This window comes from Triturus cristatus, chromosome 11, assembly GCF_964204655.1.
Source record: "Triturus cristatus chromosome 11, aTriCri1.1, whole genome shotgun sequence".
Taxonomy (NCBI): domain Eukaryota; kingdom Metazoa; phylum Chordata; class Amphibia; order Caudata; family Salamandridae; genus Triturus; species Triturus cristatus.
In genome coordinates this window covers 280,403,854-280,423,491 of record NC_140594.1, presented here as the reverse complement: position 1 = coordinate 280,423,491, position 19,638 = coordinate 280,403,854, and the positions used below count along the sequence as shown (strand labels likewise).

Sequence of the window (19,638 nt, the reverse complement as noted above, 5' to 3'; positions counted from 1 at the left end):
AACTGATCCCCCACTCTAGTCCGGTCAAGCCAGAGTTCCTGAGTACATCGGAGACGTTGCAACACTTTCAAGACTTCAAAGATGCTATTTTGCAAATTTGTAGTACCCTTCGGGAGCACTCTGGCACTGTGGATCTGAGGAGGGCTCAAGTCGGATTACTGAAGACCCTGATGCAGAATGTGCCTCTTAATCCCGCTCCATAGTTCATCCCAACCCCAAAGCCAGGGCTTTAAGGTGGCCCAGGGTGCTCAGCACCAGCAGTTCTAAAAAAACAGGTGCTGAGACGAGTCCCTATCGGGCTCTCAATTTTTGCCCTCAACCACAGAATGAGAAAAAAAATCTTCACTCCTCAGCAGTACCACCCTTCACTACCTTTAATGTAACTTCAAAGAGACTTTTTATGGGGTCTTTCACAGTCTGGGTCTCATCAGGTCAGAACTGAAGCATTTTCAATGTTATATTCAACGAAGCTGTAGTCGTTTCTTAATTACCTTATGCAACTAACAAACACTGACAAAGCCAATAGTCCTAGCTTGTAGGTGTAATGTTACTAATAATAATATCGGATGCAGTGACAAAAGCAGCAAAATACCAGTCGGACGGCACACTAGTCTATGCACAGATTTTTAGCTAATGTGTTCTTAAGCCACGCCCTTAATTACACTGGCCATGCCCCTTTCAGAGACCCCCCCCCCCCACACTATTTTCATCCCACTTAAAGCAGGACCAGAAGCCAACACCTGCTCCGAGTCCTCCTATGTTACCATATACGGTGGCGGATCCCCAAGCATCGATGCTGGCAGCCACTTGGCCAATTGCAGAGGGCAACCCAATAGTCCTTTCAGACTCTAAAGTTAATCCGCTGTGACCTTGACTGAAGTTACACCCAGCTCAATCCCTTCAACAGCCCCATTCCGATACGCTTTCTCTGTCAGATAGGTTCTCAGACCAGGAGTCACATGACAACAACTGTGGTGATGACAAATTAAAAGTATACAACAACTAATAAAAAATTCTGGAGCTCTAGGGAGCCAGTGGCCCTCTCTGGACACTAGACTCAATCCTCTATGAAGTAATCTGCCTCTTTCTCCATGGTATTTAGAAGAGTGTCAGAAGTTTTTGACCTCCAGATTCCCTCAGTGGAGGACAAATGTACTGACTGAGGGTCTGCAGCAAGGGCATCGTCAGAACTACTCCTATTTAATAAGGGCCTTAAAAACACCTTCTTGGGCATTTGGGCAAGCCAGGACCTTAACCCCCCCTATCAACAGACAATAAGGCAGACGGCACAAACTAGCTCCAGGGGATCCACCTTTTGTACTATAGCACCAGACAGCCTTGTGATTAGGCTTCCACTAGTCGACTAAAGCCATATTCATTTTTGACCACCCCACCAGACAGAGTCGAAACATGAGGTATTCATGAAACTGATGTTTTCCTCTGCCAGGCTTGTCCTAAGGTCTGTAAATTTGAGTTGCCTCCTGGGGTGCTACTCTCATGAATTGCGGTTAATGGTTAGCTATATTGTGCAACCTCCAACAAATAATTCAGGATGGCCAAGACACAATAAATTTTGAGATCAGGTCAGGACTGCTTCCCCTTTGAGAATGTAAACAAAAATATTTTTAAAGAGCAGACAGTGATCTCATGGACTACTGCCTACTCTTAAAAAATGAAACCCAAGTTTCATTTTCTATTTTGTAAACACATCCCATTTTCTTTTAAGGACTACATTTAAAAAAAAAAAAATGATTGCTTTATTAAAAAGCAAATCAAAGAAATGGTGGTCTGCTGAACCCAGCAGGCCACCATCCCTATGATGGCCATCACTCCTAATGAATTGCAAACTGCGACCTACCTCATTAATATTCATGAGGTAGGTTGATTTGTGACCCACCAGGAATTGCTCTTTAAAAGATATATGTTTTCCTACATTAGGAACTGCGATTTCCTAATTGTGATTCAGTAATAAATGCAATTTAGAAATTGCATTCTCGATTTTTTCACATATGACCCTAGGTCTTTTGAAGAGTACCTAGAAGGATGGTGGGTGGTTCACTGAAAACCCAAACATGATAAATATCAAAAACAAAGTAGACTATACGATCAAAACTTCGAAAAAAGGAGGAAGCATTTTTTTATAAAGTAATAAGAATCCATATTTGGAAAAAGCGAACATATCACCCCATAAGGTTTCAAGGCGCTGGAGGCCGTAGAGTAGATTAAGTGAGCAATTGCCCGAAGTCACATGGTGCTGAGCTGCTGCCGGGGATTGAACCATGAGCCCGCGCTCCGGAGGCAGCTGCTCAGGCCGCTACGCCACACCTCCCCCTCTGGACATCCTGCTGGTGCTTTATAAAGGTAAATAATGTTTTCTGTTCCTGCTAGACCATTGTTTGACTGCACTGAAAGGAATTCAAGGAAGCATCCTTTCTTTGGAAAAACATGCTTACAAAACTTTAGAGGAAACTATGAACAGCTGTTCAGTTTTTTTATATTTTTTTTTAAATAATACTTGTCATTCTGTTCATTTAGTGTTGATGACCTTCTTGTAACCTCTGGTCAACAAATTGTTTTGGGAGAAGAAAATACCAGTAAAGACGTATATGGACATTCTGATCTTCAAATCAACAGCATGGATTCCCCTACAAACCTATCACGCACTGTCTGCGATCTGAATTGCTGGTTTGTAGAAACACATCACTGTGTAGGAAATGCTTCATTTCCCAATTGTGCATGGGTCGCATGACTATACTGTACACCATGTTGGAATGATTATCTGCTATACTGGGGAGAAGTTCTTCTTTCCAAAACATGTGAATTACTGGATTCTAAAAATAGAATAGGTTATCTACCTTTCTTTTTAACCTATATACGAACGGTTTGGAGGCTGCGATGTTGGTAGGAAGCCAGGATCTGCCCATGATCGATCATCGTCCAATACCCGCGCTGCTCTACGCGGATGACGCGGTGATCATGGCCAGGACCCCACGTCAACTCCAACTACTTCTTGATAGATACTGTGAGTTCATGGCAAGCCTAGATCTAAAAGTAAATATGAAGAAAACGTTTGTCATGCATTTGGGGAAACGTCTCAAACATTCCGGCGGTATCCAGATAAATAATACCATCCTGGAGACCGCAACTTCTTATCCCTATTTAGGTATTCTGATAGACAATACCTCTAGTTGGGGTCCAGCCCTTCTGGCCAGAAAGATGGGGTTTCTTAGAACTACAACAGCCTTGGTCACATTTGCGCAAAAACTAGGCCAGCGTCCCTCGCGGGAGTTGATTCAGATCTATAGGGCTAAGTGCCGTTCAGTGGCAATGTATGGGGCCGGGGTTTGGGGTTACGTCAATACGGAAATTATCCAAAAAGTAGAAAATGGCTTTTTCCGGTATCTTTTGGCTACTCCCAAAAGTTCGCCAACTTATGGTTGCCATATGGAGTTGGGGGAGGATTACATTTCCGATCTCATTGCTATCCAACCAATTCTCTTATGGCATCGCATTTGGGAAACTAAAGAGTGTAAAATGACCCGTCTGCTTATCTCTGATTGTCTTACTCTGGAAAAGTGGAAAAACATTCCATGGTTGCTTTATGTCCATAACCTTTTGAGAGACGTAAACCTGGAGTCTTTTTTCACGTTCCCTGAGACTATAATCGAAATGTCACGCGAAAAGCTGAAAAATGCGTGTTTATCTCATTTACGTGAGCTTCGTTTAACAACTGAGATCCTAAAACCCACAAACCTCCATCTTGTTTCAGTACAAGTCTCATTTGGGATCGAGCCGTACTTACTATCTAGTGTTAATCCCTATGAAAAATATCTCTTAACACGATTTCGGTTTAATACTTTCCATCGGCTGATAACATTCCAAAAGACAAAAGATTGGTCTAGTAACCTAACCCCTTGTCCTTGTAATGGACAATCAGAACAATCACCACTGCACGTAGTCTTTTTCTGTAGTTATTATGAATTACCACGTAAGAAGTGGATCATTCCCTTATTAAAACTCATAGGCTTACGCCAGTGTCGCCCGGCCCTTCTTGCTTTACAATGTTTGGACACTGAGTGTAGCATTTTCCCAATAGCCCGTTTTTTAAAGGTTTGTGTTAAATACCGTGCAAACTATGATTAACTATAAAATGTCAGATCGTGATTGGGATCCAAACTGAAAGTAATAATGTGTAAAAATGTGTTTTTATTATTCACATATAAGGACTTCTGTGATCTATATTAATTCTTTTTAAGTTTTTAAAAATCTGTTTTAAACTTTTGTATACTTTTATGGACACAAAATTTGTATCCAAATAAAGTTTTAATTGATTGATTGATAGGTTATCATTGCTGCTAAATAGGTTGTAACACAATGGCCTACAGGGTGAGATAGTGCTAGATGAAATAAACTAAAATAGGCAAATTCAGGCCCCCTGAATGAGTTGTAGAACTATGGCAATCTTGCATAGTTGACGCCACAACCCCTCCTGCCCTGTATTCTAACAGTGGTATGAGTGAATATTGCCCTAGTATCTGTTATTTTGCAACCTACTGGTGTTGGTGAAATTGGTGCTCCAAACCCCAATTCATTTGTACTGTTACATAAATGTTCCTTCTGTGACTTTTCATCATGAATCTCTGTTATCACTGTACTTTAAATGTTTGGTGGTCTTTCACCAATTATATTGCTTATCATTTTTTCTGTGAACCATGTCCCTGCTCCATCTCGAGAAACCTGACTTCTCAGCCTCTGTACCAATACATTCTGTGTTACAACTACCTTCCTGCATTCTTAAGAACCACCATACGGTTGTCTCTGTATACCTGAGAGAAGGGAGGGGGCTGTACTATAAAGAAAATGAAATTCTATCTAGTCAGCTACTTAACAAATAGTTTGAAATCAAAGATGCCCGATTGTTACTTGTGGGCAGAACTAACCGTCAACAGATTCGTTGATTCTAGAGAACAAATATACAAGCTGAACCATACAGTAACAAGTGGATCCAATGGTTGTCACAAATCAATTATTTATTACAAAACAAATATCAAATATATATTTCACAATTAGAAGCGGCTGTTGTTCATATGCTCAGAACAGCGTCCTTGTGCTTTTTAAGTAAAGAACAGGTTTGATGCTATAAGACCAACACACGTTGTTCGGTTTATGAGTGGAACACCATGAACACTAAACTGTTTTTGACCAGACATGATAAAAGTGATTGTTAGATAAAATTGCAACTACCTGAAATAAATTGTACAATGTTTGTCTGTGGGTTGGCCTTTGCCCCAACTTAATTGTTGATAGCGTTCCAGGTAAACATGATCAATAGGACATGGTAACTGATGAAAATGATCCTCTAGGTAGTGCCAAACATGGTTTCATATACTGATCTCCACGTTACAAATATGTTGCTATGATTTGGAGATTGGTTTGTGGGTCTTAGTACCAAGAAGAGTTCTTCAAGTTTTTAAATTATTAAGTGGCAGGCATTTAATACTTTTTGTTGTCACTCAGCTGCTATCGTATTTTGGCGAACACTGAGATGGCACTACATTTATTTGCTATGTCCCTGACCTGGAACTGTCCATTTGGCTGGGATAGTATGAGGCCTTTTGTTGTATTTAAATGTTTGGTCTTGTGTGGGTTTGTTTGACATTCTGCTGATTTTTACAGTAGAACTCACACAAGTGACTTGTTAAGTGTGGCTACGATCTCGGGAATTATCGCTGGGCGCACGTGATAATGCAGATTATTCTCTGGGTCAACAAAATGATGCTTCAGATCTCACTGATGGAAGAGTTATGATCATGAGTGTACTCTGTATCTTGAGGTTGAGCCCCACTATGTACTCATGGAGATAGCTAATTAGATTTAATTATGATTTATTGTAGTTGATCTTGAAATTCTGATGGTGGTCAGTGTGTGTACCTACGTTATCTATGTCAATGTTGGTAAACCCTTCACAGGAAATTATCACTGGTGGCTATACTTGACTCATTAGCATGATTCATTCAGCATTAGTTCCCTTTTCTCTTATGTTTTTTGAGGTGGTTATACAGATGACCATGTCCTGATGAGACCCGCCTACTGACTCGGATCAAAACATTGTTGACACGCACATCCCTTGGTTGTTTTTAAGACTCAGTGAATGTGTAGCAAATGCCAACAGTTTGGATGCAATCTACTTTGAACAGGAATTTAAAGACACCACCAGCCTTGAGTCACTCAGTGTCTGTGTACATTGCTCTATATGAATATGTGTTCACTTCATCACTAGCGCTGCGTCATCTGAACTAAGATTCACTGTATGGCACCTGATTGGAGTGACCCATCAGAGGAAAGGCTAACTCTGTGAAAAAGAAAGGAGCTTTAGTTGCTTCATTTTCCTGTGATTCACTGTATGTGATAAAATGGATATGTTCAATGAATACGTATGACATTCTCTGATTAACTTAGAACACCACAGTAGCTAATATTCTGAAGTAGTCCCATGGGCTTTTCTTTGGATTATACGCACTTATCTTAGTCTCTATGGACATACAGGGGTGTCCTTGAGAATTGCATACGCATTTTCTTTGTGGCAGCCCCATATTGATCGCCATTTGCTGGGCCCTATATTTGTGTTGGCTTTAAAACTATGTGCATTTCAACCCTACTTCAGACTTTGCTCACCCTTTAAACATGGTAGAATCGGTGTATTCCTAATTTGCATGTTTAACGTGCATATAAGCCCTTAGCATTTGGTACATGATGTACCCAGGGCCTTGAAGTTAAATGTCACTAGTGGACTGGAACACCTATTTTGCCATCCCCTAAAATGGCAGTGCAAACATGGCTTCAGACTTACCCTGTGTAGTCTGACTGTAACAGTGTATAAACTGAAATTCGCCCTATCAAAAATGAAACTTTTGGACAGCTCAAAACCTCCCTTTAAAATATTAATAAGCCACCCCTATGTAGGTCTTGAAGTCCACAAGACAGGTTGTATGGTATTTAAAAGTAGGACATGTAGAAATGTAATGTCAACATGTCTTTATAGCGACTGGGCCTCAATAGCTATTTTCAGTTGTGTCAAGCATAATTGTCCATGTAGAAAATGAGAGTTCAGATTAAAACCCTAATATATGGACTCGCTAGGAAATAAACATTAATAGTTATTAAAAATCGAATCGAATAGTGAAGTCGTATTTTTAATAAATATTAAGGAAAAGTAACTTTTAGAAAGATACCTTCTCCCTGCCTGAAATTCATGGAGGCTAAAATGCATTTGCTCTCAAACTTCTCTCAGCCAGAGATTAGCGTTTGAAAAGGCGTGAAAGAGGTGCAAGATGCTTCCCAAGAGCAAAATATAGGCTGATCTGAATAGGCAGATAAGACTCCTCAAAACATCATTGAATATGCTAGGTTGGGGCTGGGAGCATCCTTTTCGACATGACAATGTTAACTCTTGCTTGACTGTCAAATCCTGCTAGACAGCTCTATTAGGTTTACAAACAGCACTTTGGATCACACTTGAAAAGCAGAGATCAAGATGGCAAGACAATTCTTGTATATCCACTTTCTGGTTGCAAAAAACCCCTAAACGTTTATCTCTCAGCTTATTGGAGGTACAGTGGTTGCCTCAAACTGGATTTAGGTGCTACATGTGGGAGGACACCAAGTACCATAGTACACTACACCCCCCCTCTAAGAGCCCAAATTTAGTATGGCCAAATCATTTTGCCATCTTGGAAATGCCCAACTGTGAAGGGTTAGTCCCAAGAACTTTTACTCCATTGGTTAGGGTGTGCCCAAGAGTCATTCCCACTCACTAGTTCGTGCCAGGCATAAACGTGGCACCTTCAGGCACCCACTAAAGAACACTATTAGACCAGAGGAAGAACAGAAGAGGACTCTACCGGTCTGTGACCAGAGAGGAGCCCTGAAGGACTAGCCCAGGACAAAGACGCAGTCTCCAAGGGTCATAAGGCTGAGCTCCTGCTCATGCTACAGGGACACAACGCTACAAAAGGCCTTTCATGAAGCTGTCCAGCCAACCAGTGGCAACTGAGCCTGACTGGGCCTTTCTGTTGGTCTCTGTCTGAAACTGTGCGAGTCTCCAAGTGCACCCCCTTACGTCCTGGATGGCCATAGAAGTATACTCTTGTGCCGGATTTGGACTTAAAGGACTATTTCAGAAGGTACAATCACTGACCAGAACGAACCTGGATGGTGTATCCGACCCACGCTGTATCGCGGTCAGCATCAAATGTCACCTAGTTAAGCTCTACAGCAACCACGGACTATCATTGGCCCTATCTGCTTCTTGGCACTATTCCAACTAACTTTAAAAGATACCATATTTCCAGTTCCCCTAAATGGATTTTTGTCATTGTGGAGTAATTCTGTATATTGTATTGCAGTTTGCCTTTATTATTGTTTTGGTACTGCATAAATGCTTTACACATTGACCTAATTTAAGCGTTTCTGCTCTGTACCATAACTCTCGGGGGTCAGGCTCATGTTAATTTAATGCTTTTGAGGGTTCACCCTGACATTGGCTGTGATTATTCATTGAGGTGAGTTGCCACCTACCTCTAATAGTAATCCAATTTCTTACAGGCGCCATTTGGGTTATGTACTTTCTATAGATGTGATATGCGGCTTTCAGTCTAGAAAGCAGAACACAACATTGGTAGTGGCACCCCGCTACTTGGGATGAATTGGGATATGGAATTATGTATCCTGCAGGGCTAGAGATGCCATATGTTCCTACTCCTGGAAAAGCTGGAGGACCTCCTGTAAGGTGAAAATTCTGAATGATTGTTTCTTGAGGCACTTATTTAGGCAATGCAGATTCAAAATAGGCCGCCCCCTTCGCCAGACCTTGTCTTCATAACAAAGAACCACGAGTAGAAGGCCTTGTTGTGCTTAAATTTGGGAGCAGGTTATTGGGCACTTTTTGTAACATTGAGATGGCAATTTCTGGACATAGCTAATGGTATGGCCCTACGAGACTACGTCCAGAAACTAATTGTCATGGGTGATTGACCATTCAGGTAAATAGGAAGCGACGGAAATGCACTGTGCCAGCCACGTGCACTGTGCTTGAAATTTTGGAATCACTGTTGCCTCACAGTTAAGATTGGGTGGTGTAGGAGCGCAAGGACTTCACAGAGCTTCTAGGCTACTGGGGGGCAGAGAGGAAGAGAGGGGAAGAGGTGGTGGGAAATAGGGTCCCCTAAAGTAGGGCTGGTGCAATTGCTGGTGAGTAAACAGCAGATAAAAGGCTCGAAAGGGCTCCAGGCAATGCCCCTGTGGTCCAAGAAAATATTGTTGCAGAGCTTACAGAATACCTCGCTGTATCTGTAACAGTCTGTATATCCTAAAGAACATTGTCTACATGGTGACTATCAAGAACTCCTCCCTCCCACCGATCATCTCCATCGTAGGCCATATGAAGTAGGTGTCTGTTAACCTCTGGGAGAAATAATGGAGCCATGATACATGTCAAAGCACAGTGGCCCCTGTCAGCTGTGGAAATGTGCATTGGAAACATCGATAGTGGCATCTATGATGAAGGCAGATGCTCTTTCCTCCTTAAAAGGATGGCATTGGCCACCTATTTCTTGTCGCAGGGGAGCAGAACCAAAAAGGGGCTATCTCCTTGCCACATCTGGCAGTAAAACCCCAAACATACTATAAATTTGCTGCCTGGACACAAGTGGGTGTTTGGGAGGACACACTTCTCAAGACAGAGCACTTGGCTGGAACAGATGCCGGGGTCTATATTCATTTTTCTTCTTTATCCCTGTGTGTTCCACTCTGGAACTGGTCACAGATGTTTTCCTAGAAGGAGTCCCTAAATAGTATAAAAAGCAGCCTAAATGTTGCACAGCCAGTGGCACAACAGGCTTCTGGCGTTTCTCAATCACAGTGTCAAATCTTAAAATAAGATCGGGGTTTACGCAGATGCCTGCTCCGTATCACCCAGAGTATCTGCAATGCAGTCATTCTATTTTGATTCTAATCTGCCCTTTAGCAGATGGAATATGATTTAGAAACTCACCTTGGTCTGCATTGTCATCTTGAGGTATGATCTTCAACCTAGCATGGAATGGGGCTAGGTGAAAGAAGAAGTAGCAGACTTTCAAAACAATCTACTTTCCTAGGCTCTAGGATGGAACCATGCATTTCAGAAGTGATGCAGGCTCACCACGAAGTCTGAAAATGCCCCTCGAAAGACTGACAACCTCTGATCTCTCAGAATCTTCAGAGAGCTAGTCTTCCAACTGTGCTGCATAGTCCACATGGCCTCATCCATGTAGGCTTCAGTCACCTGTGTGTTATAGGTTTTTTATTCTAGCCAGAGGGTATGCTTTGGTATGCTTTTCATCTTGCATCAGGTAGTGCAGCTTCCTTTTCGCTAGGTCAGAGAAGATGGTCTCTTTACAGTCTAGGATTTAGTCACAACTCTTAAAGGATGACAGCAGTAGCAGCAGCACCCTGCCCTGGTAGATGTATATGTGGGCTAGTGAACAAAGTTTCCTCACTGTCCAAACAAGGTAGTAGTTACTGGCTCGAGGCAGCCAGGATTTATACAGTCCTGCAGGAAATGTCAGAAATCCCGGGTCAACCAAAGCGCAAGCTTTAACCATAAATTCAAACACATCTTACAAACTGCTATCAGGATGAAGTCAATCAATCAATCAATGAGGCGTTTGTTAAGCGCGACTACTTACCCGTGAGGGTCTCAAGGCGCTGGGGGTAGGGGGTGCAGGTTCCAGTCCATCAAGGAGGGGGTCCGTCGAAGAGCCAGGTTTTGAGGTTTCTTACGAAGATGGGAAGCGATGTTTGTCTGCGGTGGAGCGGAAGGGCGTTCCAGGCTTTGGCTGCAAAGTAGAAGGAGCGGCCTCCCGGTCTGGTTTTTCTGATGCGTGGGACCACGGCATAGGAGAGCTGGGCGGATCGTAGTGTCCTTTGGGGTGCGTGGAATTTGAGTCGGCTGTTCAGGTATGCTGGTCCGGTGTCGTGGAGGGCTTTGTGTGCGTTGCTGAGCATCTTGAAGGTGACTCTTGCCTCGATGGGGAGCCAGTGGAGTGTGCGCAGGTGCTGGGAGATGTGGCAGTGTTTTGGCAGGTTGATGACCAGTCTTGCGGCGGCGTTCTGGATGGTCTGTAGCTTGCGGGTGAGGTTTTAATTTATTCCGGTGTAGAGTGCGTTGCCATAGTTGAGTCTGATGGTGACCAGGGCGTGAGTGACAGTCTTTCTGAGTTCGAGGAGGATCCATTTGAAGGTCTTACGTAGGAGGCGGAGGGTGTGAAAGCAGGAGGCCGAGAGTTTATCTGGCGGTCCATTTTTAGTTGAGTCTGTAGGTTCTGATGATGGTGGTGAGTGGAGCCATGTAGACGTTGAAGAGCGTCTGGCTGAGGGAGGAGCCCTGGGGGACTCCGCAGGTGGTTGGTGTAGGGTCCGAGAGGAAGGGGGAGGAGGGAAGAGAGTCGGACCCGCTGCGTTCTGCCAGAGAGGAAGGAGCTGTTCCAGTCGAGGGCCTTGTCCTGGATCCCTGCGTCATGAAGTCTGCGTATCAGGGTGCGGTGGGAGACTGTCAAATGCCGCTGAGAGGTCGAGGAGGATGAGAGCTACTGTTTTTCCTTTGTCCAGTAGGGTGCGAATGTCGTCTGTTGCAGCGAGGATGGCGGTTTCCGTACTGTGGTTTTTCCTGAAGCCGGACTGGGAGGAGTCGAGGAGGTTATGCTCTTCGATAAATGTGGTGAGTTGGCTGTTTATGGCTTTCTCAATGACTTTTGCCGGGAAAGGGGGCTGTAGTTTTTGAGGTCGGTGGGGTCCGCCGAGGGTTTCTTCATGTGGGGGTTGACTTTGGCGTGTTTCCAAATTGTCGGGGAACGAGGCGGCCGCCAGGGTTCGGTTGATGGTGTGACGGAGCATGGGTGCGATGGTGTTGGCGGCTCTGTTGAAGATGTGGTGGGGGCAGGGGTCCGTGGGGGCCCCGGAATGGATTGTCTTCAGTGTGTCTTCGGTGGTGAGGGCTGTCCAGCGGTCAATCGTTGGCTTCAGGTTGTCGGGGGTAGTTGGTGGGGCTTCCCTGTGTAGGCTGTCTTCGTCGAAGTTGTCGTAGATGCTCTTGATTTTGTGGTGAAATAAGGTGCTGAGTTTTTCGCAGAGGTCTTGTGAGGGAGGGATGTCGGTCGATTCGCTGGTGGGTTGGGCAAACTCCTCGATGATGTTGAAGGGTTCTTTGCTGTTGTGCGTGTGTGTGGAGATTCTGTCTTCAATCGCTTTTTTCTCATTTTTCTGATGAGTTGTTGGTGGGCGTTGTTAGCGGCTCTGAAGTTGTTGTGGGCTTCTGTGGATTTGGTGTTCCTCCAGGCCTTTTCGAGGCGGTGGCAGGTGCGTCTGGACTCTCGAAGTTCGCTGGTGAACCATCTGGCTTTCTTGGCGTGGGTGTTGTTGTTTTTCTTGATGGGGGCAATGGTGTTGGCGCTGTCAGAGATTCATCTGTGCAGAGTTCGGGCTGCTGTGCTGGGGTCTTCGTTTTCTGTATCTTAAAGTGTAGATGTTCCATCATATCTGTGGGCTCGTCTGGGAGTGTGCTCAGGCAGAGGGTGGATTTGTGGACGATGGCAATTCCTCCTCCCGGGCGGGTGTGGCGATCCTTTCTGGTGATCTTGTATCCTTGGGGAATTGCGATGGGCGGTCCCGAGGCAGTGTTGGTCCAGGTTTCAGTGAAGAACGTTACGTCCGGGGTGGTGCTGTCGAGGAGGTCCCAGATTTCGGTGGCGTGCTTGTGGAGGGATCGGACGTTGAGGAGGATGCATTGCACGGTCTTCGGTTCGGGTGTGTTTTTGCAGTCTGGTTGTGCTGGGTCCGTGCTCCTGTCGGTGCTGCAGGTTTGTCGGCAGCGGTGACAGCTGAATGGTCCGTGGGTGTCGGCCGGCGAAGCTAGCTTGCAGTTGCTGTTGCGGCCTGGGTTGAGTTTGTGGAGTGCTGCAGGGCTGTAGCGTTGGCGGTGCGGAGGTCCAGGGTTCCTGGCGCTGGTCACGTCGCGGATAGGTGCAGACGGGCTTGACTTTGGCGGGGAGGGCTGCGGGGGCAGCAGCGGCTGTGCAAAGAAACGGGCGGGAACGGAAAGGGAGAGAGAAGGAGGCTAAGGAAATAAGTGGAATAAGACAAAAAGGTAGAAAGAGTGCAAAAGGTGCAGAATAGAGAAAGACGGAGGGAGGAAGAAAAACGAATGAAAAACGGAGAGGAGAGCGGAGCGAGACAAACGAGAGCAGGGGTCCACTGGACCACCAGGGATGAGACGCAGGTGATCCTGCGGGTGGAGGAGGGCCTCGAACACCAGCAACACTCAAGGGTGCAGGGGCTCAGGAGGACCTCACTTAATGGTGGAGCTGCGAGGGTGGGAGAGCAATTTCACTGACAATTAGTCAGTGGTCTCTCACAGTGTCGCTCACGGGGTTTTCCAGCTCATTTCTGAAAGGCAGAGGAGAGCTGGTGTCGAATGGGCATTGTTAAATATACTCAAGTACTTGTTTACCCACCATATGATCCCATGGAGTCTCTCACTTAAACAATTTTAGGGGGTAACCTACATCCTTGGGTCCCCACCCTGGAAGCCGAATGCATACAAAGTGTGCTTCGACTCCTGATTACAGCGGAGCTGACTGATTTTTCCAGGAAGTGAAAAAGTGAAAAAGTGCAAGTGATTTAAAATGATTTAAAATGGTTTCAAGGTGATCTTGAGCATGTTTGAGCATGTTTAAAAGCAGTGTTAGGGTACTCTTGAGACTACATCATTCAACGCGTGTGCACAAAGACATGAATGAGCTTAGGTCAAACACACGGTTTCTTCAAGTTTCTTCAAGTTGCCAAACACACGGTTTCTTCAAGTTGCCTTTTGCATACATTTCCTGTAAGACAATATTAGTGAGAGAGACATTGTGTTTAGGTAAACATATTATAAGTAGTAGTACCCGAGCGGGGCGCAAATTAGGTCATGCACTCTGTTCCATACATGCTGGAACCTCCAGCAACAATTAGCCTTTGTCAAACGCATTTCACTCATGCCGTGAATGCACTTTGGGTATTTCCATACAGAGTTGTGATGGCTGTGTGACATTTATACATTGTAAAAGAAAAAGGCGTTGAACCTAAAATAAAACCCAATTGTTGTGTAGCCCTTCTCCACAACATGGATCGCTTCAAAGGGGTGGACCCTGTAGTCATACTCAAAAAATACATATGCATACAGTGTTAGGTATTTATATGATCTGGTTCTAGGATCAGGTGATGAATCCTGCGGGAGCCCTCCGCCCCCCTCGCACTTACTTTGTAATGGTGTCTCACCTTCTGATACACCTAGCGTTCCTCCTCGTAAGGTCCAAATATTAAGCTGGACCTGGGAGGCTTGGTGATTAAATACCAAATATTCACACCATGCACTCTATCCCGAGACACAATGCTTGTTTCTCTGATAAGATGATTACTTCTCTTGTTCCTACGTGCCTCTATTACTATTGGGCCACAAGTAGAGAACTTGCTCGTGGTGGCCCATATCGCAGCTGTATTCAATTAGGCAAACTTCACCTGCGACGTGCACATCGTGATTGGGCGAGAAGGGGTTGTTCTCTATTTCGGCCCGTTACTTTGGCGGCCCCTCCTGGGTTCAGTGTGGCGTGACTGGGCACCAGGGAGATAAGCTTCAACCTTCGGCCCATTTCCCACGGCTCCCTTGAGTGAAAGGCATGCGTCACAAAGGCCACATGTTTGGAGCCTGGACGGGGTCCTGCCCTCCTGCTATGCCTACCAGGGCATGGACCAGCTTAGCGTTTACACCTGTCGGTGTATCTTGACCATCTATGGCCGCCATCTTGAAACGTATATTAAAAGGTGAGACTGATACAGTGCTGTCCCAATTAAGAACCTCGTAAATCTTCAATCGGGAGCCATGAGTTTTGGCCCCACTGCAGTATTCCACTACAGTACCGTAGGAGATATAAAGATTAAGAGAACATTTTTAAGAAAAAATAATTTTTCCTCGATTACCCCATTTTCTTGATGACACCATTGTACCAGCTCATTCTAAGAATAAAAAACGCAAAATGCCTCTCTGAGCCTATGCTGATTGGGATCCAAGCAACTGAAAGTCATCTCAGAACTACCATCACCTCACACAAAAAGCAACTAGATTAGATAAACAAGAGTTAACAGAATATAAAGAATATCTCACACAACAAAAGATCCAAAAATATCGGAAAGAATTCTCCTACACAAAAATCTACCACTACTCCGCACCAGAGTACACTAGTATGGAAAAACAGGGGTATTCTTTAGATAATTACTCCTCAGATGAGGGATCTTCTGACACAGGGAGCTGCTCCAGTGGGGAGGATAACAGACAGAGGACTCGAGGCAAGAATAGAAGAAAATCATTGCCGCAAACCTAGCATAACTTTGGTCCATTACAAAACGCTATGAACTTGCCTCAACATTTCTTTCAACACCTGCAATCCCACCAATGTTTTGGGTGGAGTACTTCCACCCCCCCCCCCCCCCCCCCCCCCCCCCCGGCTACCCACAAGGCTTCCTTCACAACCAACGCCACCCTTTTTTTATGGAGAGGCAGGGGAAGAAGGGTCCGGGATAAGCAGAGGCTTGATATAGTAACCAACTTATCCTCAGTGGCCATAACAGACACACAGCGGAAGGGTCTGCACAAGACTAGGATTTATACCAACTGCACATCTAGATAAATTTCGCCTTCATTGTGAGGATGCAGAGTTCTTCAGGAAACTTAAGTTAAAAGCTTTCTTTAAAAAAATGGAACCAACAGGGAATACTACCCGAGCTGATGACACAGGGCTAAAATTCAAGTTTACATTTTACCCTCCCACATCCTCAACTCCAGTAGCAGTTTTAACTTTTGAACAGGCTGTGTTCAATGAGGTTGAATCCCTACACTAAAACAACAAAGCGATCTACCCCAATATGACTAAGGCAAAAACAATAGCTCTCAAGGAGTTACAAGACGAAGAAAGTTTCATCATAAAACCAGTAGACAAAGGAGGGGGAATAGTGATACAGGATAAACAAGCATACACTACTGAATGACTCCACCTCCTAGTCGACAAGAAGAACTATGTGATTCTCCACACGGATCCTACCCAAGAACAGAAAATGGAAATCAAAGATCTGGCTAAAACTAATAATTGGATCTTCAAAAAGGAAGCTCAGTTTTTGGTAATGACTAAACCTAAAACCCCATATTTTTATACCCTACCCAAGATACATAAGAACAGGTCTCCGCCACCGGAATGGCCAATAGTATCAGGCATAGGCTCACTCTTGGAACCAATATAACGTTTTTGTGACTTCCATTTAAAACCTCTAGTACAAGGTACCGCTACATATCTAAAGGACACAATGGACCTTGTGGTTCTACTGAAGGATATGGTTTACAACCTGGAAGACAACTTACTAATGGTTGTGGAGAGCTTATACACAAGCCTACAACAAGATGATACTCTTACAGTGATTAAAGAAGCCCTAGACCAAGGCAATTAACCCAAACATGTAATTATAAAATGCGCTAGCCTTGCGCTGAATAAAAACTTCTTTGATTATCCAGTAACAAGCATCAAGACAACATTCAAACGCGTGAGCAATCAAAACAGGGAAGGGTTACGGGAGACTATCACCCAGACAGAGACCGCTGCCCTCTTGACATGTGTTACTACCTACAACATGCTCTCCGACAAAGTCAAGAAAGTTATCAACAAACATTGGCAGATTCACTGCACATGGAACCTGAACTGGGAGAATCCACTCTTCTCCATCAAAAGAGCAAGGAGCCTCTAAGACAGCCTGGTATCCACACACCCAAGGAAGAAAGTTATTCAAACAGAAATCAATGTCTTTAGGAGCTGGGGCCTACCGGAAGTGACAGGCCACTATGCCAGCCAGAAATTGCTGTGTGTGTCATCTCACAAGCACGTTAAATTCTCTAAATCTAGAACCGGATAAAATATGGACACTAAGAAAACACACTAATTGCAATTCCTCCAACGTGGTGTACCTCATAACTTGCCCGTTCAATCTTCGGTACGTTGGGATGACTACAAGAAAGGTGAAGACACGTATCTGAGAACACAGCAGTAACATTCGATAAAAGAAAAGCGCCACTAAAATGACAGATCACTTTCTGAAAACTGGACAAACCACCAGCAACATGAGATGCATGGTGATTGAATAAATTGACCATATCCGAAATACAGAAGATGTATTATTTGAAAAAGAGCAAAGATATATTTATCGCTTGTCCACCAACAAGACAGGATTAAATGACAATATTCCCTGGCACACTTCATTTCAAAGTTGTTAACCCCAGAGACCTTGAGCAACACCAGCATAACTGAGGTACATATCATACAATGTCCTCCTTCACATGATTCCTGACTCATTGAGCACTTTCAAAGTCAGTATTAAATACGGTCACAAGAAGGCTTGTGCATCCTTTAAGGTTGCATGCATCTTGTAAATGGCAAGCCTATCACCAGTAGCATAGCCATAGACAGAAGGGACTCTCTGTCTCTACAAAACAAACTATGATATGCATATAAAGTGCCCCCACCATTGGGTACCATGCCCAGGCAGAAAGGTTTGAGTATGGAGAAATATATCCCTCTATCATTTAAAAAACAAATCCCTTCATTTCTTTACCCTCTATGGTACTATAGTGGGGTACTGCAGTAGGGCAAAAATCATGGAAAGGGTTACCCAGCTCCAAATTGAAGGTCTACAAGGTTTAGTAGGGACAGCACTGTATCTGTCACACCTTTAATATACATTCCAAGACAGCGGCCACATATGTTCGAAATACATTGACCGGTGTAAAGGCTAGGTAGGATGGGACCCTGACCTTGTAGGCGAAGTGGGAGGGCAGGATCCCCGCCAGGCTCCAAACATGCGGTCTTGGTGATGCATGCATTTCACTCAAGGGCCCAGTGGGAGACGGGCCGAAGGTTGCGGCTTAACTACCTGGTGCCCAATCACGATGTGCACGTCGCAGGTCAAGTTTGCTTAATGAATACAGCTGCGATACGGGCAACCATGAGCGAATCCTCCGCTTGTTGCCCAATAGTAATAGAGGCACGTAGGGACCAGAAAAGTAATTATCCTATAAGAGACACAACCAGCGCGTCCCGGGATACAGCGCATGCCATGAATATTTGGTATTTAATCACAGAGCCTCCTGGGTCCAGATTACCATTCAGACCTTAAGAGGAGGAAGGCTAGCTGTATCAGAAGGTGAGACACCTTGACAAAGTAAGTGCGAGATGGGAGGAGGGCTACCGCAGGATTCATCACTTGATCCTAGAACCAGAGCAGATAAATACCCAACACTGTATACATATGTATTTTTTGAGTATGACTACAGGGTCCATCCCTTCAAAGCGATCCATGTTGTGGAGAAAAGCTACACAACAAGTAGGTTTTATTTTAGGTTCAACGCCGTTATTTTTTTTTTTTACAATGTATAAACATGTCCCACAGTCATCACGCACTCTGTAGGGAAATAGCCACGATGCATCCACAGCATGACTGGAATGTGGACAAAGGCTAATTGTTGCTGGAGGTTCCAGCATGTATGGAACATAGTGCATGACCCAATTTGCTCACTGCTCGGGTATTGCCGGTACTCCATATAATATGTTTACCAAACCACAATGTATCTCTCACTAATATTGTCTTACAGGAAATCTATGCAAAAGGTAACTTGAAGAAACAGTGAGTTTGAACCTAAGCTCACTTACGCATGTCTTAGTGCGCTTGCATTGAATGATGCGGTCCTGACAAAAGCCATACTGACCCTTTTGGACTCTTAGTAGAAATGGCTGAAACATGTTGACCATATTAAAGGGTAAATAAGATCATTGTAGTCTCAAGAGTACCCAAACACTGCTTTTGAACTTCACCAAGATTAAAACACGCTTCTGGGTAGGTGACCTTGAGACAATTTTAAATTACTAGCACCTTTTCACTTCATGGAAAAATCACCAGTTCCGCTGTAATCCGACGTCAAAGCACACCTTAGAGGCATTCGGCTTCCAGGCTGGGAACCCAATAATGAAGCATGTCACCAACTAAATTGTTGAGTGAGGGTTATTTTAAAAAACTCTCAAGGCCCCCCCCTACAATTCTGTAAGTGAGAGACTCCGTAGGGTCATAAATTGGGTAAACAAGTACTCTATCTTGCTGCTTGATATATATAGTGAAGGGAAGATGAGCGAGTAATCTTTCTCTCTCTTTGTTCGGTTTATGACGTTGCTAAACATAGACCGTGCACAAACATCCTCAGTCAAGGTACATTTATTTCTAGGCAACGCTCAGCACAGGATAAGAAAGAGGAACGAAAGCTCAGGCACTGTGCCGGCAGCAACTGGTTTGCACATTTCAGTTCACAAGATGCAGAGAGTTTCAGGGCATTGGCCCGGAGGTCAAAAGTACACTTGTATCACCAAGCTCCATGACTGCAATCATGGGGCTGCAGTGATAATATATCAGGAACACTCCATGGGACCAAAAAAGAAAAAAAAAAAGAAACAGTGACCCTGTGAATATAATCAGCTGCCC

At 44.4% G+C, this 19,638-nt stretch overlaps 1 protein-coding gene across 1 annotated transcript in view; it reads right to left on the bottom strand.

Moving 5' to 3' along the window:
* Positions 1-19,638, bottom strand: part of TBC1D10A (TBC1 domain family member 10A) — a 380,613-nt gene that overhangs the window by 34,813 nt on the left and 326,162 nt on the right. The window lies entirely within an intron of this gene.